At 56.6% G+C, this 23,586-nt stretch overlaps 1 protein-coding gene across 3 annotated transcripts in view; it reads left to right on the top strand.

Moving 5' to 3' along the window:
• Nucleotides 1-23,586, top strand: part of MACROD1 (mono-ADP ribosylhydrolase 1) — a 152,516-nt gene that overhangs the window by 18,043 nt on the left and 110,887 nt on the right. The gene's annotated exons all lie outside the window — the stretch shown is intronic.

Here is a 23,586-nt window from a genome sequence, read left to right as displayed (position 1 = left end):
GTCCGGGTTCATTGGCCCCATGAGGCCTCGTGGTGGGCTCCTGCTCCTGCGGCTACTTGGTTGTCCTGTGCCCCAGTCCCTGCCCTGAGCACCCCACCAAGCCCTGCTTCTGGGTGGGGGTAGTGTGTTACTGTGTGTTCCCTCTGGGCCAGGGGCTGCCCCCACACTGGACATATCACCTCATTTCTGAGGCAGGCAATAATATTCCCCCAGTTTACAGATGAGGAGACTGAGGCATGTATGGGACCACAGTGCTGGGTAAAAGGCCGAGCCAGGAATCAAACCCTCATCTTTAAGACTTGGGTTTGAGAAGGATGCCGTCACGTTTGCTTTTTCAGAAGTTCCCTCTGGGTCCAGTCTGGGGGTGAGGGGCTGAGTGGATTGGGAGGCCTGGGGTGCAGGCCTCCCCACATTAGAAAGCCCGGGACACCAAAGACTGTGCCAAGGCCTGATTTCCACCACTGCCGGAGGAGGGAGGCTCATTTCCACAAGGTCGAGAAGCGGTTACATAAATTCATAAATGATGGATCCCTCCTGAATTATTGGGATTCCCTCAAGGGCTCGCAGGGCCTGGGCCAGTGAGCCGAGCTCTGGCCGATGGGTGGGACTTGAGGATCCTGGAAGGTCCTTCTGCCCCAAGATCTTCTCCCAAGTTTCCCTTTAGTAGCCAGATTGTTCCTGTCCTTCCATAGGGAACGTGACAGTGGGCAATGGACCTTGGACCCAATGATCTTTTGTCCTGAGACTCAGTAAATGTTTGTTGAATGAATGAGTGATCAGATGTCCTTGAGAGTTGGTCAGACAGCAGGAGGGACTGGATGAACCAGTGATCCCCTCTGGGCCCCCTCCCCCTGCCCCAGCCCAGACCCCACGCAGCCCCTCTTGGTTGGTCATAGAAGCCAGGGCTGGACGGGACTAAAGCATCATGCAGGTGAGGGCAGTGGCAGACTGCTGCTTGTGAGGGCTGCTTGTGAGGTTCCTGGCTCAGTGTGAGGCTAACTGACCCAGTGCCTGCCGCCAAGGCATTTTCAGTCTTGTAGGGAAGACAGGGGAGCATCTGAAGCCCAGAGAGGGACGGTGACCTGCTCAGGGTCACATAGCAGGGAAGTGGCAAAGCAGGCCTTCCTAACTCCCAGCACTGCCCTTTCTCCTGGGCCTTTTTCTCCCCATCACAACACACAAATAGTCAGGAAACGCAGGTAGGGCTCCGCTGCCCACCACCCCCTGCTGAGGGGCCCTGAGCCCTTTCTGTCCGGCTCATCTCGTCCTTGAGGCTGCCAGCCTTTAGCACCCACACCAGTGTGCCGGCCTGTGTCCCTGACGTGCTCTCCACCCCAAGCACTGAGCTGAGGAGCCTGGAGCTTGTGAGAATGTGTGTGTTTTGAAATTAATGGGGACCATTAAATTGGCCAAGCATGAAAAGGGCTAGATCTGCAGCCCTTGGATCGCTCTCCCGGAATGATCCTCCAGTGCCTTGGCAAAGGGCTGCCCAGCCAGCTTCGGGCCTCCCCAGGAGGCTGTGTCTTGCCCGCCGTTTAACGCACGGGTACCCTGTGTCCCTAGGAGGTGAAGGGGGCCTGGCACAGCACGTGAAAGCCATGGATTTCCCCCAGGAACTGGGGTCGCCCTCCCTCCCTCTCAACACAAAGCTCTGTGCAGACAGTGCTGTTTGTGGGGGTGTTGAGATGAATCTGCTCTCTCCAGACCCCTAGGGTGGGCTTACACACACACCAGAGCCTGGCTCTGGGGACTCCTGGGTGGGACCTGCCCTGGTCCCAACTTGGGGTGGCCTCTAGGACATAATATGACCTAAAAGAGAGTGAAAGGATCCAGCCCCCGCTTCCTCACCTCCCAATCTCCAGACAGCCCCACCCGCTCTGGAGTCTCCATTACAGGACATTGAAATTGGGAGTTGGAGTCCTGGGTATGAGTCCCGGCTCCACTGTGCACCAGCTGTGTGGCCTCAGGCAAGCCCCTTCACCTTTCTGAGCCTTGGTTTTCTCGTCTGTAAAACGGGTATAAAAGTGCATTAGGGGGCTTCCCTGGTGGCGCAGTGGTTAAGAATCTGCCTGCCAATGCAGGGGACACAGGTTCGATCCCTGGTCCGGGAAGATCCCACATGCCGCAGAGCAACTAAGCCCGTGAACCACAAGTACTGAGCCTGCGTTCTAGAGCCCGTGAGCCACAACTACTGAGCCCACGTGCCACAACTACTGAAGCCCGCACGCCTAGAGCCTGTGCTCTGCAACAAGAGAAGCCACCGCAATGAGAAGCCCGCGCACCGCAACGAAGAGTAGCCCCCTCTCTCCACAACTAGAGAGAGCCTGCGCGCAACAACGAAGACCCAGTGCAGCCAAAAAAAAAAAAAAGTGCATTAGGACCCACGTCCTGGGTCATTGTGAGTTTGTTTGTTTTTTAAATATTTATTTATTTATTTTGGCTGAGCCAGGTCTTAGGTGCAGCACGCAGGGTCTTCGTTGCCACCTGCGGGATCTTTGTTGCCACGTGCGGGAGATTTAGCTGCGGCGTGCGGGCTCTAGTTCCCTGACCAGGGATGGAACCCGGGCCCCCTGCATTGGGGGTATAGAGTCTTAACCCCTGGACCACCGGGAAGTCCCTCATCGTGAGTTTGAAAGGAGACAATTCGCTCAGCACGGCGACGTCTGGGATAGAGGAAACCCAAGAAATGCCAGCTCTGGGCCCGCTGCTGTTGCTGCTTCTCTGGGAGGGCAGCTCAGACCCGTGGAACCAGGACTGCTGTGCACCAGCCCTCAGTAGGGCTGGGTCAGGGGATGTCGAGGGCACCGCCTTCCCGTCCTCCCTGTGGTGAGCTGAGCACTTGCTGGGCCCAGGGAGGTGAGGAGGGCCCTTCCTGACCCCCAGTCTTTTGGATTTGGGGTCTCTTGACCATGAGCACGCAGGGCAGGAGGGCGAGCCCCCCTCCCCTCTGTGGCAGGACTGTCAGTGTCTGCTCTGCCTTCTGTCGGGAATGGTGTGTGTGTCACATGGGAACAGCCCAGGACAGGGGATGTTCCCTCTCCGCCGGGGCCCAGGAGGTGGGGTGTTGACTGAAGCTCTCCTTCAGAGCTTGGCTGCCTCGCCTGAGCCTGAGCTGGCAGACCTGAAGCCACCTGTAGCCTCCAGCCCTCCCTTCCTCTCCCCTCCTCGGGGTCTTCTTGCATTTCAGAAGCTCACCTTTGGGGCTCATTTATTTATTTTGCAAATTATTTCTACTCATTGTTTCCTCAGGCCCTGCTGGCAGCCGTGTTTCACGTGGGTGCAGTGACTGCGTCATGGGTTCCCTTTCCCTGCAATCTTTTTTTTTTTTTTTTTTTTGGCCACGCTGAGCAGCTTGTGGGATCTTGGTTCCGCAACCAGGGATTGAACCCATGCCCTCGTCAGTGAAAGTGAGGAGTTCTAACCACTGGACTACCAGGGAATCTCCCCCCTGTAATCTTGACTGATCACTTGTGGAAGGGGTGCAGCTGTCCTGGGGGGTCCTGGAGCCAGGCCTGGGCTGGAAGCCCCCCACGGGTGTGGCACGGGCTGGCCTCAGAGCCAACTCACAAAATATTGATAGATTGGGGTAAAATGTGGTTCCACTAGCTGCTTCTCCGGGCCTCAGTTTCCACATGTGCACCTTATGGGAGGATTAAGAGGAAAAAATGAGTTAGTGCCTGTAATGCCTTGCGCGCTGGAGGGGCTCAGTAAATGATAAGTACTGTTCTTATTAGTGAAGTATCTCACTGCACCACCCACTAGACTGGAGCCCCTGGAGGGCAGGGGCAGGGTCCACTGACCCCTGGTCTCCATCCCCGGACAGGGCTGGCACATGGCCGGTGCCCATCCGTGGCGGGGGCCGTCCAAGAATGTCTGCACAGCAGTTCCCCAGGAGGGACACAAAAGGACAGGAACTAACAACTCATCTCTGCCGAGGACCGCTGGGTGAAAGCAGGCTGCCCAGTGGGCACAGTGGCGGGAACTCCTGCTGCCTGCACGTCGGGCAGGGGAGGGACCACAGATATTTATGTCCTTGTGGGAGTGTCAGGAGCCAGTGAGGACTTGGGAACCAGGAGCTTGGGCTGCAGCCTCCGGGGAGGATAGGTACTGAGATGTGGACCCGGGTTTGACGGTGAGCCTGGATGGCCCTGAGAGGGTGGCAGCGGGGGGTGGACATGGCTGGCTGGCATCACCCGCTTTGGTCCATTAAAACCCCATCAGCCGCACCCCACACCCAGCGGCAACAAGTGGTCCTGTACAGCGGTACCCACCCTCCTCCTCCCCCTCGCTGCTGTCTCCCCCCTTCGGACATTGTAATTGCCATAAAAATAGGAGCTTAGCTGCGGTGGCTGCGTAGCATGTGGGAAGAGAGAGGCCCGGCTGTCAGCCATCCCCCTACCAGCAGGGCTCGAGTCTGTTTTATTATTGCTGCCTGGCTGTATTTCACGTAGGTTTAAACATCATCAAACGCCACATCCCTTTTGAAAAGCAAGAGCTACCTTGCTGAGGATGTTGAGGAGAAACAGGAACATTAAAATCTACGAAGCAAATGGCCCAGAATTGACATTTGTGACGGGAGCCTTACAGCTCTGTCAAAGGAGCTAAGGCCTGCTTGGCAGCTGGCAGGGAACTTTCTGGTGAGGCTCACGGGTCACGCAAAGGTGGGGCAGGTTGTGGCTGAAGCTTTGGGGTTTGACAGGGAGGGGACCAGAGTGTTGGTGATGGAATTCTGTGGGTCATCTGACCACCTCTTGGCCTCCCTGGCCTTGACCTTGACTCAGCCTCATCTCCCTCCTAACAAGGCAGATGGGAGCCCCCTCTGGTGCGTAGAATAGGGTGCTGGCCCTGGGGCTCAGGGGGTGGGAGTGGGGGCGTGTTAGGGTCCAGGGCTGCTGTGGCCACTTAGGAGCTCTTGTGACCTTGACCAGGATACACCTCCCCTCTGAGCCTCGGTTTTCTCGTCTGTAAACCTGGGAGAGTGATTGCCCCCTCCGAAGGTGGTTTGGAGGACGGAGATGCATGCAAATGCCTGGCAAGTCACTGGAACTCAATAAATGGTGACTGTTATCACTGAGCAAGTGGGCGTTTGAGCTGGAATTTATTTTTAAAAAATGTTTAATCTACCTGTTTCCATTGAAAAACAGATATAGTAAAACCGGGGAAGGATTAAAACAGGAATAAAAAGAAACAAGTGACAAGGAGGATGCTGACCTGGGCATCCAATAAGAATGTGCCCCGTGCTCTTGGCCACACCTGGAACCCTTTGGCCTGGATGCTCTTTGCACGTGCTTTCTGACCTGCTGGCCTCTTGCCTGGTTCCTGGGTCTGCTCAGCCCTACCTCCTGCCTTGGGATGCTGGTGTCTGGTCTACTGAGGGACCATGCCCTTGTATTTTATGCTTTTGGGGGCTGCTTGGTCAGCTTGGCTCCTGACACTTACCTTGGCCCCGCCCAGAAGACACCTCAAAGCTAGGCCATTGTAACAAGTCTATTGCAACTGAATATGAAAAGTGGCCTTGAGCTTCCTGGCAGCCATAGCAAAAAGGGAAACAAGATTTTAGGTTCTGTAACTCTAAACTTGGAAATCCATTTATATTTCAGCTTAATGCCTCTTTCTCTTTCTACTCTGTCCCTTTTCCCTCCATTGTCTCCCTCTATCACCCTTACCAACTCTTCTTTATTATCCCTACAGATGCTTCATCCCTTGCTCCAGAGCGCCATCTCTAAGTGCTTTGCTCCGGACTTGGGAGGCCCCTCTGCCCTCTCTTTTGTCGCTGTCCATTCCCTTGTCAACGGCCTGGCCTCTGGGCCTCTTGACTTGTGCAGGCCCACTGGGTCCGCCACTGTGACTTCTCTCAGATGAGCCAGTGACTAATAAGGGTTGCCCCCGGGGGGGCGGCAAAATCTTTCCCTCCTTAATATCGGAGTTTAAAAATGTGTCACCATCAATTTGAAGAAAAGACTTGTTCCTGCTGAGAAAAGCGGCCTGGAGATTTGTCTCGCCTTAGGAATCACACAGGCAGCTGCATAAATTCCAGAGCCACAGAGGCTCTCCATGCAAATGCCTCCTCTCAGCCCCACAGCCAGCCTGGAGAGGCCCTCGGAGCCCACCCCAAGCTCCCATGGGCTGGCACCCCACCTCCCTACCTCTCGTGCTCCCACAGAGACTCTGGGGGCCCCTTTGTGGGGGGCGTCCTTGGTTAGAAGATACTCACTTCTCTCCACCTGTTTGTGGTTAAGCCGGAGGCTGAGCTTGCGGCTAATTCCATGTCACAATGTGCTTTGATCCTGGAGGAGAAGGAGGGGGAATGACTTCTGAGAGGGGGTCCCCACAGTCCCCAGGGGGAGGGGGTCCCTCCCTTACCCTTGTCTGTGGATCTGTTGGCTGCACAATGGATTTGCCCTGAGGGTGGGATTTTTAGGGCCTGGATGCCCTGTCCTCCGACCCTGTTTCATCCTTGTTTGGAAGGGACTGTTGGGGTCATTTTGACTATCCCCCTGTGTCCAGACAGGCCCCCTCCCCTCTGACTGGCAGACCTGCCCCTGGCACTTTGCCCTCAGACCTGACCCAGCCTCCTGCCCCACAGACCCAGACCTTGGTCCCCTCCTCTTCCAGCAGTTCTCTGAGCCCAGGATAATCATCATAACAATGACCTGGGAGCTGGCTTTTAGTATTCCCGCTTTTCAGGTTGGGAAGCAGTGGTGCTGGGATATTAAGTGACTTGTCTCCAGACAGTCCGGAAGCTTGAACCAGATCCTGGGTACTTTCCTCTCTGTCACATCACCTTTGAATGAGTGAGTGAGTGAATGAATGAATGAGGGGCAGTGGGCTCATGGCAACCACTCGTAGTTCTAGGTGTCTGGTGAGTGGGCATGGTGTCAGCCCAGGATGGGGGTATTTGGAGAGCTTGGGGGAGGCCAGGGAACCCCCCCTTCTGTCATGCAGAGGTCATTGTGGCCACCTTTGTGGCGGTGTTGTTTGTCCTCCTGGGAGGCTCACCCAAGCATGGCGCAGAGCAGGGGGGTGACCTTGGCCGGCACCAGGTGGCCTGCAATCTGCAGTCTGACTCTTCTGCCAGGAGCTTAGTGGCGGGTGGGAGAGGGGTGGTCACAGGGTGCCAGTGAGCCCTCCCTGGTTTTGGGGAGCCAGTGCAGCTGGGCTCAGGGCAGTCGGAAAAGATAAGTGGGAAGTTTGCAGCCTCCCTGGCTGCTGTGGCCCTGTCGGAACACGTGCTGAGCGGTCATTTACCACCTGGTGCAGGGAGGTCTGTGGGCTGGTCCCCGCGTCTGCCACCCCAGCTACTGAAAGGGCCCCACGAGAACTCTCGGCAGCCATTACTCCGGGAAAGGAGGGTTGTTTTTTTTTCCTGGCTCCCTAAATGTTATTGCCTTTATAGGCTTTGGAAATCAGTTTTATGGCCTGCATTGTTTGTCTGCTGAAATGTGGAAAGCACCGGAGGGGAATGAACCACAGGTTTGCTTCTAGCCCTGAAAGGTCAGATGGCTGAGGGTGAAGGGGCAGGGCTCACATGTGTCCTCCACGCCTGGGTCACTCTTTGGGGACTGTCATAGCTGGAAGGGGGGCCGGGATGGTGTGCACCAGAGGGGGCCCTGGAATTCTGTTGGGAGGGTCAGCCTGAGGCTTTGGGACTTGCCTCTTTTGTCGGCTGGGTCCCGCTGAATTGGGCTGGGATGGTCATCCCTTCTTCCTGGATGCCCAGCTATACCAGCTGGCTCCCCTCAGGTGCCATCCGGGGCACCCTGCCAGCTACTGGCAGTGTAGACTTCTCAGTGCAGTAAAAAATAAGCCTGGGTTTTGCCAGCTGAGATGCAGACCTGGCAGGGGCTCCCACCTGCAGAAGGTGCTTCACCTTTGAGCAGAGTTGGCCCCCTGGGAGCTGGGCAGGGTGTAGAGATGCAGTGGGAGCACTCAGAAGCCCACGCAAATCCTCCCCCTTTTCCTGGGCCTGAGGACCCTCAAGGGAGGCCCTGAGGGTCTGCCCCAGGCGAAGGCTGCTTCTCTACTTCTCTCTTGATATGCGAAGCGCTCCTACAAATCAATAAGAAAAGTGGGCAAAAGATATGGACAGGCAATTCCCGGTTGGAGAAAAACAAATGGGCAGTAAACAAGTGAAAAGACGCAGAACTTCGCCAGCAATCAGGAAAAGCCGAATCTAAATAAGAGACATCATTCTCCATGGCTGGAGAAGAGGCAAAGGCTGGAAGTATTGATATGCACAGGCGTGGTGCTGGAAACAGTCCTTTGCTGGGCTCACCATTGCAGCTCGCGCCAACCGGCACACAGTAGGTGCTTGGAAATACTTGCTTTATCCCAGAAAATACAAAGAACTCCTTCTTGCTCACAGGGAGTCTCTGCAGGGCCACTGCTGCCTTTGTGGCCCCTGGTTTGCCACACCCTCCGCTGGTGGTGCTCCTGGCGGGTTTGGCCTCATTCCCACCCTCAGCTCCTTGGCCCCAGGGATCCACATGCTTCCTTGGCTGTGTTCTTTCTGGGCCTGGCCTCTTGTGGGGTGGATGCCATTTCCTGCTGCTGGACAGTGCCTCTGGGTTTCAGCTGTCTCTGCAACCTCATGGCTGGTGCCTGGGCTGCACTGCACAACGGGGGTGGCGGGTGGTATTCATAGAGGCCACAATGGAAATGGGGGCCCCCAGAGTTGGGCAGCCCTGGCTGATGTCATGGCCTCTTCCAACACCCCAGGGAATCCTCGATTTAGGGAAGGTCTTGCCCTAATAGTGACCTTGGCTCCCCAGGCATCGTGACTGGCTCTCCCTCATCGTCCGGCCCCAGAACCTCTCCTGCCATTTCTGGTTCCCTCTCCTACCCTCTCCCATTCCAGCCCAACTAGATGATTTTGGGTCTCATAACTGCGTGTTCTCTCTCACCTTCTGGCCTTCGCTTGGGCTCTTCCTGCTGCCTGGAGCACCTTCTCCTCCCATTTCCACTTGGCTGACTCTGGTCAGGTGCCAGGCCCCGGCTTAGATGTCATTTCCTCCAGACACCTGCCCTGACCTGGGTTAGGCATCCCTCCCACATGCCCCAGAGCACAGCCATTCATTCATTCAGCAGGTGTTGGGTGCTGAGGCTGCAAGGGCGAGCAAGGAAGATGTGGTCCAGGCAGCCAGGACACCCTGGGGAGCGACATGGTCACCTGCAGCACTTGGTCCTGGAGGCAGACCTGTCGGGAGGGTCAGGAAGGGGGAGCCCAGGGGAGCATCCCAGACAGGGGCCGGAGGTGGCGCCCTGGGGGTGGCTCAGCTTCTTGCCCCGGGAGCAGGGAGGCCAGAGGGAGGCTGGGATGGGTGGCGGCTGCTTGCGGGAGCCCAGTCGCCTTCTGCCGCCTGCCCCAAGAGGGCAGCCCTTGTCTGTAGAGCCTAGCGTGGCCCGACCACAGCAGAGCTGCCTTTGATGCGGAGCTCAAGGGGGAGAGCACAAGTCCTACTTCAAAGGGCTTCAGTCCTGAGGAATCTGGGTCTCCAAGTCCTGGAATCATCCTGCCCCTCATGTGCCTCCCTGGGCAAAGCCGGCCAGCAGGAGAGCACAGGCCTGGGGGAGACCTCAGCCTGGAACTCGGCTCCTGGGATCCCTGGCAGCCTCCTCTCTTGGCTCTGTCCTCCCTGTCCTTCTACTCCCAAGACCCAGCCTCCTGCCCACCTTCTCTTTCTGGATGCCCCCAGACTGAGGAGGACACGGTCCTCCTTCCTTCATTCAGAGAGTATGAAATGATGAAGGCCCAGTCCCTGCCTCTAAAAGACACTCAGTGTATAGTGGGTACAGCACTAGGGTGTAAGTGCCTAGTAGGGGAATCCAAGGTGCTGTGGGCTGGTCTGGGAAGGCTTCCTGGAGGAGGCCTGCCTGGGGAGGCTTACTTCTCTGCAGCGATTTCTGGTGGGGGTGTACCTGTGCCTTTCCCTTCAGGTTCACAGACCCCAATCAGGCTGTCTCACCGGCCAGGACCGAGCTCCCATACTAACCTCTGTCACCGTGGCCTTGGGCAAGCGCCTTAGTCCTGGGCCTCGGTTTACTTGCTTGAAAACAGGGATGAGTGAGGATGGAACGCAGTGACAGGTGTCTGGTGCCTGGCACCGTCGGGCTGCACTGCCTTGCCTCTCACAGATGGGTGCCCCTTTAGGAAATCCCCCCTAATTATGAAGTACCAGATCTGGGCCATCACATGAGAAGGAGGCACATTCATTAGTAGACTCAGGCACACAGCCCGGCCATGCCAAGCGTCTCTCTGTGCCAGCTTCCCAGGGACGAAGGCCTCACTGAGAGCACATCTCCTGTGTCTTCCTGGTGACAGGTTCCATCTGCCAGCCCCTGGGGAGCCACCATCCCTGGTGACGGCCCCTCAGCCCTTCACCCGGGCTTGTAATCTCAGCTCTAAGGGACTGCAATCCCTTTCTCTGGCCCACCACAACTAATCCATTCGCCAGGGCCCCCATCCAAGAGAAAGCTAATTAAAGAATTTCTGCTTTTGGCTCAGCCTGGACTTTGAAGATTCCCTTTGGTCTTCCTGGAGTATCTGAAAACAGGTGGAGAAAGGGGGCCTCAGAAAAGGTGTCGGATAAGCCCCCGGAGCCTCAGTAATAGGCTTAATCCCCCCAAAGCCAGCAGGCGTCAAACAGTCCTCCGCCCAGCGCTGCTGAGAAGGTGCTCAAGGCTTGTGACCCTGTGGGCCCCAGACCGCATAGCTCCCTGTCCCTGGCTTTCTGTGAATGTGAGGCTCTGCATTCCCCAAGAGGGTCAAGGCCATGGAAGGTCAGGGCACGGGTCCCTCACCACACGATCTGCAAAACAGTGAGAAGCACTGTGGCGCTGAGCCTTCTCGTCTGTGACGTGGAGGCCCTGCTTCAAGGGTGGCTGCAGCGGCTCGCATGGAGCGGATGCCCGGTCAGGTGGGCTCACTTCCCCCCTGCCCCTCCCTCCGGTGCCCCCCATGCCAGCATTGTTTCTTTCAAGAGCTTGTTTGCCTTTTAGAGATTTTAATCAACCAACCACAAATATTTATTCGACACTTACCAGCAACATGTGCAGTCCATAGGGCAGGGGTCTTTGAGGTCTCGCTCACTGCTATGTCGGGACCTGGCACACAGTAGGTGCTCAATAAAGACTTGTTGATTGTGTGGTTGGTGGACAGGTCCTGAAAGAGGTAGCCTCTGCTCTCACAGAGCTTACACTATTGCTGCCTTCAGAAAACACCCGCAGGGTCTTTGGGGAATCACTGAGCCCCTAAATGTGGGGTCCGGGGGGATCTTAGAGCCGGTCCTCCTTGTCACTCTGAGCCAAGCCTGGTGTAACCCGGGAGAGAATCGGGGCATCTGCTGCCACGCCAGCCTCCACCCTCACCCCCTCCCAGGCCCCTGCTCCCTCATTTTCCTCGCAGTCCTGGGGGTGCAGGGAGCATTTAGACCCGCAGTTCCCTGTGCAGGGACCTCAGGCCTGCATCACAGAAATAAAAATGATAAAAACCTGCCACTGAATTCTGGGTGGCGGTAAATTACTTAACACCTGAAACAGGTTGAAATGTGGCCACTGTGGCTTTTAATAAGTCCAGCTCCGATGCCGTGGCTTCCACGGGGAGCCGGCTGGTCTGTCCCCGAGGCATCATTTCATCGCGTCCCAGGCTTGGCAGCAGTGCAAATAAGATTTCACTTCCTCTGTAAGTCTCCGAGGGGGGAGTGCCGGGTTTTCACTTGTGCTGTCAGTTAACGGCTCGAGGGATCCTACTTCCTCTGCCTCGGGAGGAGAGGGTCCCTTGGAGGTGTCGGTACCGGACCTGGGGGCGGCAGGCCGTGCAGAAGCAGGTGCTGACAAGAGGCCGAGGGGTGTGGAGGAGGGGAGGGGAGGCATCTAGCAGGTGGGCTGGGGGTGTCTGAGAGTGATGAGCAAGCTCCACCCAGCCCTTCTTTTTTTTTTTTAAATTTATTTGGTTGCACTGGGTCTTAGTTGTGGCAGGCGGGCTCCTTAGTTGCGGCTCGCCAGCTCCTTAGTTGTGGCATGCAAACTCTTAGTTGCGGCATGCCTGTGGGATCTAGTTTCCCGACCAGGGATCGAATCCTGGCCCCCTGCATCGGGAGCGCCACCAGGGAAGTCCCCACCCAGCCCTTCTGAGGCAGCATTTTGGGGCTGGCTGGGGACCTCAGATCCGACCAGGGCTTTGTATGCAGGGTGCTAAGAACTGGCCTCGGAATTTGGGTGTGAGGTGGGATTTGGGGTGTTAGACCCTTCCCGGGTTTGGTCGCTTCTTCAGGATGCTTGATGAGGGCAGGGACCCCTCCTAGGAAGTGGGGGCAGGAGGAGGGAAGCTTCTGGAACCTGGTGGTAGCCAGGTAAGAGCAGCGTCCAGGGACAGGGATGGTGGCCACCCACTCTTCATCCCACTTGAACTGGAACTTTTAATCCTGAGCCTGACCGAACAGGAGGAGTTGGACACATGAAGCAGGGGCGCTGGACTTTGGCGTGCCCCTTGTCTGCTGAGCAGCTGTTCAGGGGACTCGCCGCATACATATCTGTAACCTCAGCAGTATGTGGGTCCTGAGATTTCTTTGGGAACGAAAGGGCTGGAAACTGCTTGGCTGGAGAGGAGGCTGCAGCAGGAGCAGTCCCGGGTTTGTGGGGAGACCACCCTGTCTCCCAGGGTCCATCTGAAGACGTGATAGGGAGACAGGGGCCCTTCATTGTCAGCCTGTTGCCTCCACCACCCAGAACTTGAACCCCCTTGAGGGGCCGGCCAGCTCTGCTTGCTCTCCTGTGAGGATGGGCCTCACTACCGCTCAGACCACCTCCTCCTCTTCAGAAAGGGTCAGTTACGTTTGGAGGGTCTTCTTTCCATTGACCTGAAATACAGGTCCTGGAACCTCCCCCATGGTTCCTGGTGATTTCCTCCTGTGGGGCCCAACCCTGTCTGGGCCTCCAGCCTCCCCGGGCCACTTCTTAAAACCCATCCCCACCCCTGTTCTCCAGAAGCCGAAAGCTCGGGTCAGCCTGAGAGCCCGTCTAGCAGGTTTCGGGAGCAGGCCGCAGACCCTGGGTGCGGTCGGGGTGGTTTGGAGAACAGGCCCTGTTCCGACGTCTCTCCTCTGTGCAGACCTGGGGGCACTTTGCTGTTGCGGAGACACCTGGGCCTCCTTGGGAGAAGTGCCAGCCAGCTCAGCACCTGTACCTGGGGGCCAGGGATGCTGGGTAAACCCCGGGGGCACCAGGGATGGGGCCTGCACTCCCCGGACAAGTGGCGGGGAAAGCAGCGTTCTCACGGAGGCCCCGGCACACATCAGCAGCATCGGTGCTGTCGTGGTGGGAAAAATGAGAGCAGCGAGCTGTCATCATGCGTACGCTTTACAGAGGCACAGGGAGTGGGTGGTGGAGCCTGTGGGTCTCACCCAGTTCTGAGGGACTCCAAGGCCCTGCCCGAGGAGCCCCCAGGACAGGCGTTAATCCAGTGGTTCCCAAACGCATGTGACCATGAACCCTTCCCGGGCAGAACTTCTGTTAGCTCTAGGGGCTCAGGAACACAGTCTGGGAAGCCAGCCCACCTGCTCCGGCTTGAAGAGAGTGGCCGGGGCACCTGGTCTGTGGTGCTGCTGCCAGTGTGTGGAGGGTCAGGTGAGCTGGGTCAGCCCCGTCCAAGGCTCCCCCTGCCTGGTGGGGTGGGAGGAGAAGTAGAGACTGCCTCACAACTGGGACGCCAGGGCTGCTGCTCTTGGAAAGTCGTCCTCCTTGGGCCCAGCATTGATAGATTGATCTGTTGGTTGATTGATTTGCTGGTGTTTATTGACTCACTCCCTCCATTCACGTTTCCGGTGCCTCCTGTGTGCCAGGCCGGTGCCCTCTGGGATCTGAAGGGGTGGAAGGCAAGACCTGCTGGCCAGGGGCCCCTAGTGAGCGAGGTGCTGGAACCAGTTACCTGTCCAGGTGAGAACCAGCAGGTGTGGCCCAGAGAGGGCAGCCTCTCCAGAGACAATGCCTGGGTTGAACCTTCAAGGGCCCTCAAGGGCACCCGGCGGAGAAGTCAGCACAGACCCAGAGCCCGCTTGGGTAGGCAGGACCTGCTTGGGGAGTGAACTGTACTCGGTGTGGCCAGAGGTGGGGCCAGCGGATGGGTCCTGTGCTTAATGGGGGAAGCGGAGTCTTCCAGAGGGGGACAGAATCGGACTCGCCTTCGTGCCCCCTGCCTCAGAGCTTCTGGCAGGCCCTCTCCCTTGCTCTCCAAGTCCTTCTCATCTGAGGAAACACCCTCAGTGGAGGCCTGGCTCCCAGAGAGCCTCCCCACCCCGATCTCGTCCATGAGCATCCTTCCCTCCCCCTCCATGAGGCTGGAAGGGCGCCCCAGCCCCAGCCCCAGCACATAGTAGGCCCTCAGTAAATATCTACTGACTGGCTGGCTGATCAGGTTCTAGAAAGATGAGTGTCAGGTGAGGAAGAGCAGGCAGCCCTCCTGAGCACCCACTGTGCGCTGGGCCCTAGGAAGAGTTTGGGGAAACAGACTCGGTCCTTTCCCCGAAGCCTATGTGGCGGGCGAGCCGCCCTTTGGAATGATCTCCGGGCTGCTCCTGCCTCCAGGGGGCCGGCAGTGAGGACCAAGAGAAGAGGATGGGGGGGCGAGGGGCACCTGTGGGGTCAGAGCACCCCGTGTCACCCCAGCCAGGCCACCTGCCACCAAGGCACATCCAGAAATAACTTTGCTTCCTTGGAATATAAGGAAAAGCTCATTAACTCGTATCCAGATGTGAAATCAGATCTAAGGCAGAAGTAATGAGCTCTTATTTTATATGTTAAATTTAGCAGAAACTGCTATTGTTCTCACGGAAAATAACTTTTTTCTTTTTCCCCCTCTTTGGAGTGTGAGATATCAGGCTAGGCCTGGAGAGTTGTGAATGTGGTGGGTGCGTCTAGGGGATGAGGGGTGTCAGAGGTGGCGGGACCCAGGCAAGCGGAGGAAGAGCCGTGTCCCCAGCACCCGTATGGTGCCAGTCTTATCTGGGTGCCCACATGGTTGCTGGAGCCTGTTACAAGATAATCCATGGCTCTGATTAATACATCTCCACATGGAAACCCTCTTGGAGTCTGCCTTTAGCTGGCAGTCGCCTTCCCTGGGGCCCGTGGGATGGGGCCAGAAGTCCCTTCTCCATCCTGCAACAGAATCATTATTTTGGTTCCCATGGTGCCCAGGGAATATACTAACCCAGAGCTTCCATCCCTCCCAACCACCACCTCTGTGCCAGTGGACCCTGACAGCGGGGCTGACCCTCGGGGCGAAGCCTGGGGAGGGGGTGTGGGCAGCCGAGACCACATGGGTGACAGACACCGGCCCCTGGCACGCTGGGCCGTCGAGCTGAGAGTCAGCAGCCGAGAGGACTGTAAAAGTTAAATCTTTCTATTTATTTCAAGAAAGGACAAGGAAAGTGGACTTGGACATTTTATATGAAAACAGACAAACAGAAAATAGGACCAAATAGTTCATCACATTCATCTCAACACTGAAGTTTCAAGGCACCTACAAGGAGGAGGCCCAAGGGCGGTTCGCAGTGCACTTTGGTTTGTGTTGTTGTCGTGGTGGGTGTTTGTGTGTCTGGTGGTGAGGTTGGGAGGGAAGCAGGTGGGCCCGGGGCCAGGCCAAGTCAGCCAGCCAGGTGTCAGATGACAGCAGGCAGCAGCAGGACTGGTCCCGTCACTCAGACCCCCGAGATTGCTTTGCCCTTCAGAGAAAAAGGAAGAAGACAAGGAGCAGGTGGCCAGATGGCCCCACTGGGCTGATTCTGCAGGTAGGAAAGGGCAGGGACTCAAGGAAAGCCAGGGGTGCCCCTAGCAGGGGTCCCTCAGTTGGCAGAAGGGACCTTGTTCACAGCCCCGTCCTCCGCATGCCATTGGCTGGCCGGGCATCCACCTTCTGCAGCAGACCCTGCATTCATCAGGGTCTGGCTAAGGATCCCTCCCTGCTCTCTTCCTCCCCAGGCGCCAGGGATGGATTCTGCTGATACAGCGCTGGGTGGCCCCCGAGCGAGCGCTTTAGCACTCCACACCTCACCAGATACAGTAACCTTTGAACACTGGGAAGGGGAATTGCTGTTGGTGGCTGTTAAAAACATTTGCTCCGCAGGGCTTATGCCTGGGGTTTCTTCTAGTTTACTTTTCTCCTTTGCCTCTCCGTTCACACCCGCCTTGTGACATTCATAATTACGGGGCGTCCGCTCCAGCCAGCAGAGGCGCACAACTGCACTGTCTCCCTGGCTCGCAGCCCTGCAGCTGTCTGTCCCCAACCTTCAACCCCATCTCCCCACTTCTCTCCCTCTCAGATGGCAAACCTCTAAACACTGGGTGCTTCTGCTTCCTCCCCACGGCTCTCAGCATCTCTTCAGGAGCTGGATGCCAGGTGGGCATCTCAGCTGAGGCTGCTGGCCTGCAAGCAGGTGGTGTTCTGGGTTGGGTAAAAATATCTAAGCCAGTTTCAGAGTTTTGTGTGTCTTCCTCCTGGGTACACAGAACCTTTTGAAAACGGGACCAGCCAGAGGTGGGTGGTTTCTGGGACCCTCTGCAAGCATGTCCTTTGCACAGGGCAGGTGAGAGGTGCCCTGGACATTGGCTCCTGGGAGATGAGCAAATGGCAGTCCCGTGTCTGCTGTGGCTTTGATCGTTGGCTCGTGTTGCATTTGTTTCCCTCCGTCTTGAGGAGAAAGCCTGGTTAGTTCCTCCAGGTGGGCGGCTCGGGTGCGGGGACTCTCGACAGAAGTGTCAGCCACGGGGGGGTGGGGCACCCAGCTCTCTGCCCCCCTTGTCACCCACCTGAGGCTTGGCTCGGAGAGGGGGAACCGGGTCACCCCGGCTGGCGGCCAGATCTCGCCAAGTGGCTGGATTTCCCCATCAGGCTCACAGCTGTTGATCGCGGGTCCGAGGGAGGGTGGAGTGAGATGCTTCAGGGAGAAGGAGCCCCTCCTGGGGCCAGGCTGCCAGCGGGGTGGGTGCAGGATGAGAGGAAGGCCGCTGCCAACACACCCGCCTGGGCCCTTTGCGCTGAGCCCCAGGGACAAGCAAGGAGGGAGGAAGAGATGAGCGACACCCCTGTGTGCCGCGCGCTGTGCTGGGCCTCAGTGACCCAGCGCGGAGGAGCGCAGGGACCTGGCATCTTGCCCGAGCGGCCGTCAACCCTGACTGCTGTAAAAGAGATTTAGGGGTGGTGACAGCAAAGATGTTCCTGCAAGGACTCTCCGGGCTTGGACTTTTGGGCCTTCAGGTGGGGGGCGGCGTGGGTGGGAGTGGGAAGGACAGGGGCCATGGCACCGTGGTGGCTCCGATGGCCACAGTGCCTCAGGGACTGTCTTTGCCAGGAAGTGGGGGCCGGGTCAGCCCCCCACAGGACCCCCTGTGCCCTCAGTATGCCCACACTGCCCTCCCAGCACAAGTGGGAGGGGCAGTGACAGTGGTCTCAAAAAGCCCCTGGCCTGCCAGCCTCTCCAGCGGGGAGCAAGGCAGCAGCTGCCCACCCACCGGCTGAAGATCTGCCCCGGCACGATGTCCCCAGGGGAGACGTGGGGAAAGGTGGGCTTTGCCCCTGCAGCATGGGAGGTGGGGTGGGGTCTTGGGCAATCCTGGAAATCATATTAACGTGAGAAAAATGGGCCTGACCCCAGTGATAATAGAATTTCCGAAACTAGAGAAAAACAGTGTGTTAAAAATGCAAAGGGAGGGAGGAAGTAAAAGGAGGGAGAATGAAGAGCCAAGGGAATCTTCTTGAGTGTTTTTAAAGAAGCAAATGTGGATATTTCAGGCAACTACTTGGAACATTTCAAAAGAAATGGTAAATGCTTAAAAATGTAGAGTGAAAAGTGCCCCAGGCAGCCGTCAACCTGGCTGGGATGGGTGCATTGAGCCGGCAGCCGTGAGCGTGCTGTTGGGAGAACAGCCAGTGGGATGGTGGTGGGAGCTCAGGGGGGCGCGGGTCCTGGCACTGAGGATGGCCAGGAGGCAGCCTGGGACGGGGAGCTGCAGCGCCTGGGAGGTGGCCCCCTAGCGGCCCCAAGAGAGCCAGCGCTGGTGGTGGGTCACCCTCTGTGCTCCCTGCCTGTCCAGACTCCTAGATGGGGCGGTGCGTGTCTGCACTTCCTCTCCTGGTGCCCCTTAGACACTGAGGATGGGGATTTTGCAGGCTGTCTGGTGGCAAAAGCGACTCTTTGACGGGGCTGGGTGGCCTGGCTGTGAGATGGCCCTGACCTGCGATTTTCAGGGGACACTGGTCGCTTTGAGCAATCTCTCGATATCTTCCTTAAAGGGTCCTCAGGGATGGTAAAGTGAGAGTGGGAACCAGGATCTTCTCAAAGAACCAGGCCTTGGCTTAGGCAGGAAAATATCTGCCACCTCCCCATCAAGTGCTTGAATGCGGCCAGTGACAAAGAGCTCACTGCCTGATTCTTTTTGCTGGGCCAGATTTCTCTTCCCTGACTTCAGTTTTCCCTTTACCGTTGGCCCCATTTCCCTTTCACTGGCTGCAGGGAATGGATCAGAGACAGACCCACCCTGGAACAGAAAGGAAGCGAAAGGACTCATGGCTTTAGAGTCCTACTCACGAAGGGACTAGCCCGGCCACTTCCCCTAGCTTTTCACCCTGAAGGCAGATGGAATCTGGAGGGCAGGGGCAGAGTCTCTGCCTGGGGGCCAGGGCAGCTTCTGAGTGACCTGTGTGGGCCACGTAACCCCCCCAGCTTGTCCCAGGGGCTGCGCACGGCACTCGATGGAGGCAGAACTGCTTCCCCGCCCGCCCCACCCCGAGCTCGAGCCCAGGCTCTGTCCAACCAACATATCCGGAGCCAGCGCTGGGGCACACGTGGTGTCAGCCTTCAGAGACCCCAGCTCCCCACCAACCAGGCCCAGAAAAATCCCTGCTTTGCCTTTGGCCACTGGGGGCAGGTTCAAAAAATGCGAAAAATCCCCCTTTCCCTTCACCTCCAAGGAGTTTAATCTCTCCTAATCAATTTAGCAGACTCGCTTGCTTGTAAACGGTAATGATTTTCATTTTTGAGCCTTTTTATCCCTCCTTAAGAAAAAAGATGCCTCCTCTGTCTGCATTCTAGAAGGCCTGTGCAGGGCTGTGAATTGCTTGTTAGCATTCACCCTGGCGCAGATCCAGAGCCACGCATCCGTTGCCTGTCACCTGCACTGATCTGAGTGATGGGGGACATGGGCGCAGGGGACACCCCCATCTGACCCCGCCTGAGCCCTGGCCCTGAGAGTGTGGTCTGGCCCTTGGGACTCAGGCTGCCATGCGCCCCGAGGCCCCTCCTTCCAGAAAATGCCCTAGCTCCCTCCTGTTTGCCTTCCCAACTCCATTGCTCCCTGTCTGCCGCATCCAATTTTCCTTGTTGTATTTTTCATAAGTGCGAGGCTCAGAAGCCCCGTCCTCCCTGGCACGTTCAGCAGGAAGCAGATTTCTGGAGTGGGTTGGCTTTGGGACTTGAGCTGCCATTGGAGGGGGATGACGGTGTCCTCCCCTTGCTCCACAGCTCTGAGGGGGTGAAGGAGGGAGGCTCAGATGCAGTCCTGGCACGTTGCCCAGTCAGCCCCCTCAGACCCCCAGGATCCCTCACCTGGCCTGTCCCTCTCACTCTGGGCCTCCGTCACCTGCCTTGGGCCAACCAGAACCTTCCAGAATCAGCAGATGGTGGGGGAGCCCCCATTTGGCTTCTGGAGCCCCCATCTCTTCTGGGTGAAGCTAGACCTGGCCTCAGCCCACCCCTACATTACAGAAGGGGAAACAGAGGCAGAGGCTGTGGGTTCGCAAAACCTGCTTTCCCTGCATCTCCCTGGAAGCTCTCCCTGACCTTTCTCACTCTACTCTTTGCTGGGGCTGGTGGGCTTCCCTGGACCCCTAGGGGAGGGGGGAGGAGGCCCGGTGCCCATCGAGGAAGGAAGAGGCACAGGCAGGCGTAAGCTTTGGACTTTGTGTGGGGAAGCCTGGGTCCCCCAGCCACTGTCACCTCCCCTGCCAGCGTCACCCAGAGTGGGTAGGAGCCGGTGCCCCAGCTCCTACCCCCAAACCCAGAGGCCCCCTAGTCAGCCATGCAGCCGCCATGTTAATGGGAGGTGGTCCAGGAAGCAGGAGCCAATTTAGAGAAGATGGAGGCTTCTGTGGGAGGCCGCAGGAAGAGGGAAGGAGAAAAGGGAAGAAAAGAAGCTTTTGATGCACATCATGTCTGCGGAATTGAGTATGACTAATTAATAGATTTTATTCTTAGTAATCTCTTAAGCATTCCATACATTGGGCCCCACGCCTGAGCTGAGCTTACAAGAGGCCTCATTCGCAAAATGCAAATGACTCGCCTGGCCCTGCTGCCTTCTTTCCTTTTTTTTTTTTTCAGGGGAAATTTAAAGGAAAATTGCCATGTAATAGAAAAGAGATTCCAGTCACTACATCTAATTACCACAAAGGGTAAACCACTTAACCAAAGAAGTGTCATGAGTTTTTTTTTTTAACTTGAAACCTGCCTTAAATGCCACAAAATACACTCATCAACGCTGAGGTCAATGAGGTTGTTCTGGCTAGTTAGAGGCTGCAAGGGTCAGGTTGGCCGCCCACAGGAGGGAGATTCTAGACAGAAGTGGTGGCCCAAGCCCTGTGTCCTCACGTGCTTCTAGGGGGTGGAGGAGGCTGGGTGCCCTGGAACATCCTTTCTCATTATGTTGCATGGCTGGCTCAGAGGGCCTGGACCAGGAAGGGATGGGGTTTCAGAGTGGACCTGCCTTCAGGCCCCATCCCTGGCTTGGGGGGCCATGAGACAGCAGACATTTGGAGGCTTGTTCTTAGAAAGGATGCTGGAAAGATGTTGGGATGCTGAGGGCAGAAAAGATGAGAGGGGGGGCCCCCGGGCCCTGGCTGGGCTGAGTCTCCACTATCTTCAGCACTTACGCCGGCAGGAGGATGCCTGCAGCAAGGCAGGCAGGGCCCGGGTTCCCCCTGGTGTGAGGTGGGGCCCAAGCCCCATTAGTGCAAGAGGCGGGAGCAGGAGACTGATGTGTCCTCAGGCCCAGGCCTGCCTGGGCCTGCTTTGTGCTACGGGGCAGGAAAGTTCATCACCCAGGCCTGGCCTGGAGGGCGCTGCTGGCACAGGCAGGCTCTCAGAGCTGCAAGGTCTCCCCTGTAGCCCTCCCTGTACAGGGCCACCTGCTGTTCCCCAAATGCCTTCTTAGCCTCTAAGGGGATGATCTGACCTCCCGCCTGGCTCTGGGAGAAGAGAAAGGAGGATGAAGAGTGAGAGCAGGGGACCAAGCATGTTGGCAGCAGGGGTTGGGGGTTGGAAGTGGGGAGGCTGGGACCGATTTTCCTGGAACGCTGGCCAAAGACAGGGGTGGTGCCTTGGGGAGGAAACTGCATTTCAGAACCAGCAGAGACCTTGAACTTCTGACCCCCAGCCAGTGCCCCACACCCTCGTGCACCCTCTCCTCCTGGACGCTGCTAGAGAGGCCCCTCTGCTCCTCCCTGAGCCGCGGGGAATGCGCCTGTGTCTGGGGGGTGCCAATGCGCCTGTGTCTGGGGGGTGCCAAAGGGAGGGCGAACTTTACACGGATGTGACCTTTACACGGTCCCAGCCTTGGAAACATGGTCCCAGCCTTGGAAACATTTCTCTCCTGACCTTATTGTATGAGAAAATGCTTCAGGTGGGAAAAGGGAAAAAGCTTGAGTCTAGAATGAAATGTGTCCATGACCCTCGGCCTCTCCCTGGAGCTGGGGATTGGGGTTCCCCCCTTGGTGAGACCATCCATCCAGCCTGGCAATGAGAGCCGCGCCTCTTCTCCACCTCGCTCACGTGGTTGTTGTGTCCATTTCTTTCAAGCCCAGCCTCTTCACTGAGGGGCCAGCAGCATCTTTTCAGGTCCAGCAAATGGCTGGACCCCGGGCCTGTCACAGCAGCCCTGTGACTGCTCTTCATCTTTCTCTTCCTGTCTTTGGCTTTTGTCAAAGCAGTCAAGGCCTTTTGAAAACACCACAGCCAGGAGCTGGACCCCTCTCATCCTCCCTGCCCTCAGAACAGCATCTCTCCTTTGACATCGCCCTTCCTGGGCGCAGGACAACTGGCACCTTGACAGATGGTGACCGGAGTTCCCCGAGTGCTGGAATGTGGGAGATATCAGAACCCCAGGCACCACTCCTCTCTTCTTTCCAGATTTGCTGTCATTATTTCATCATCGTTTTAATCTCATGGCTCGCCAAACAGCACTGTCAGTTGATAAATGATGGCAACATTGATTCCAGAGGGAGGAAAAAAAAAATCTTAACTCTTCTGAGGGCTCCAGTCACTACCCTTTTGGAGGCTGGCATTTTTAGAGAGATCTGGTCTTCCCTCTTCAGAGCAGCATCCCAGGGGTGGGCACAGTGGGGTGTTCTGCATTCTGGGGTTGGGGGGCGTGCTGTCTCCTAGGGCTTTTCTGAGAATTTTCATGTCTTTTTCTGGGCTTTGTTTGAGCAGCCATGGAAACCATTAGGTCTAATCAGCTGATATTAAAAAAAAAAAAAAAGTCTCTGCACCAATTACCTGTCTCTGGAGGAAGCACATTGCACAGAGTAAATGCTCAGGAAGTAGCTGTTGAGGTGATTGCATCTGTGGGGGTGTAGGGGGATAGAGATGAGGACACTGGAAGTCAAAGAAAGCTCTTCTCTATATCAGAAAGGAGCTTGGCCCAGCTCTGGCCAACCTGAGATAGGACTGACTGAACTGAAAACACCCCTTGCCCAGGGTCTCCCCAGCCACCCAGCCAGGACAGACATGCCTCCGCCCTTAGGAACAGCATTATCCCCCACCCCACTCCCATCCCGAACACACTTTGTCTACTTACTCAATGATTTCTAGGAGAAAGCAACATTTTCGTGACTCTATTGTCTCAAGAAATTGTACGAACTGACCCAAGAAGTACGGTAAGGACTGTATATGTGGCTCTATCTACCCATCTGTAGATAGAGACACGACATAAAGATAAACAGGTAGATAGATGCACCTCCAAGCCCTGGAAAAGCCACAGCTTCCATGGTGCTTCCATGGACTATAGTGCATGGAATTGAGGAGGGCTTCAGTATAGGAAAAAGAAAGTTTGTTTTTTAATCAACTACATCGTTGTTCAAAGAATGCAGTGAAAGGCGCTATTTCTGCAAATCTGTAAGGGAAATGGCATGGAAAGAACCAGGGAAGAGATTTCAGGACAATATCTCCACAGCAAAACATCTTTTCTTCCCCTGTCCTTTGTGAGGAGCCTGAAAACCTTCCATCATGTCGTCTCCAGTGAGCAGCCGGCAGCGAGAGCTGCACGGGGGCTGCGCCTGTTGGCTGCTTCTCTAACGGCTCCTTTGTGACGGCCCTGCACAGAGCATGAGGCATACACAAACGGTGCACAGGTAGTATCTTTCCAGTTCAGGAAAAATAAAAGCCCCGACCCAACCCTTCCTGCGATATTATTTTTAGTCTTTTCCTCCCCACCTGGCATAATTTGGTATAAATTATGTCTTCATCAATGTCAAATCCCCCTCCTGCCTTCTAGTCTTTAAAAAAAATTATTTTTTTCACTGTTGTGTTCTACAAAATTGTCAAC

This window comes from Eubalaena glacialis, chromosome 10 (assembly GCF_028564815.1).
Source record: "Eubalaena glacialis isolate mEubGla1 chromosome 10, mEubGla1.1.hap2.+ XY, whole genome shotgun sequence".
NCBI lineage: Eukaryota > Metazoa > Chordata > Mammalia > Artiodactyla > Balaenidae > Eubalaena > Eubalaena glacialis.
Note: the sequence above shows the minus strand (reverse complement) of the source record. Positions and strands in the feature narration are given on the sequence as shown.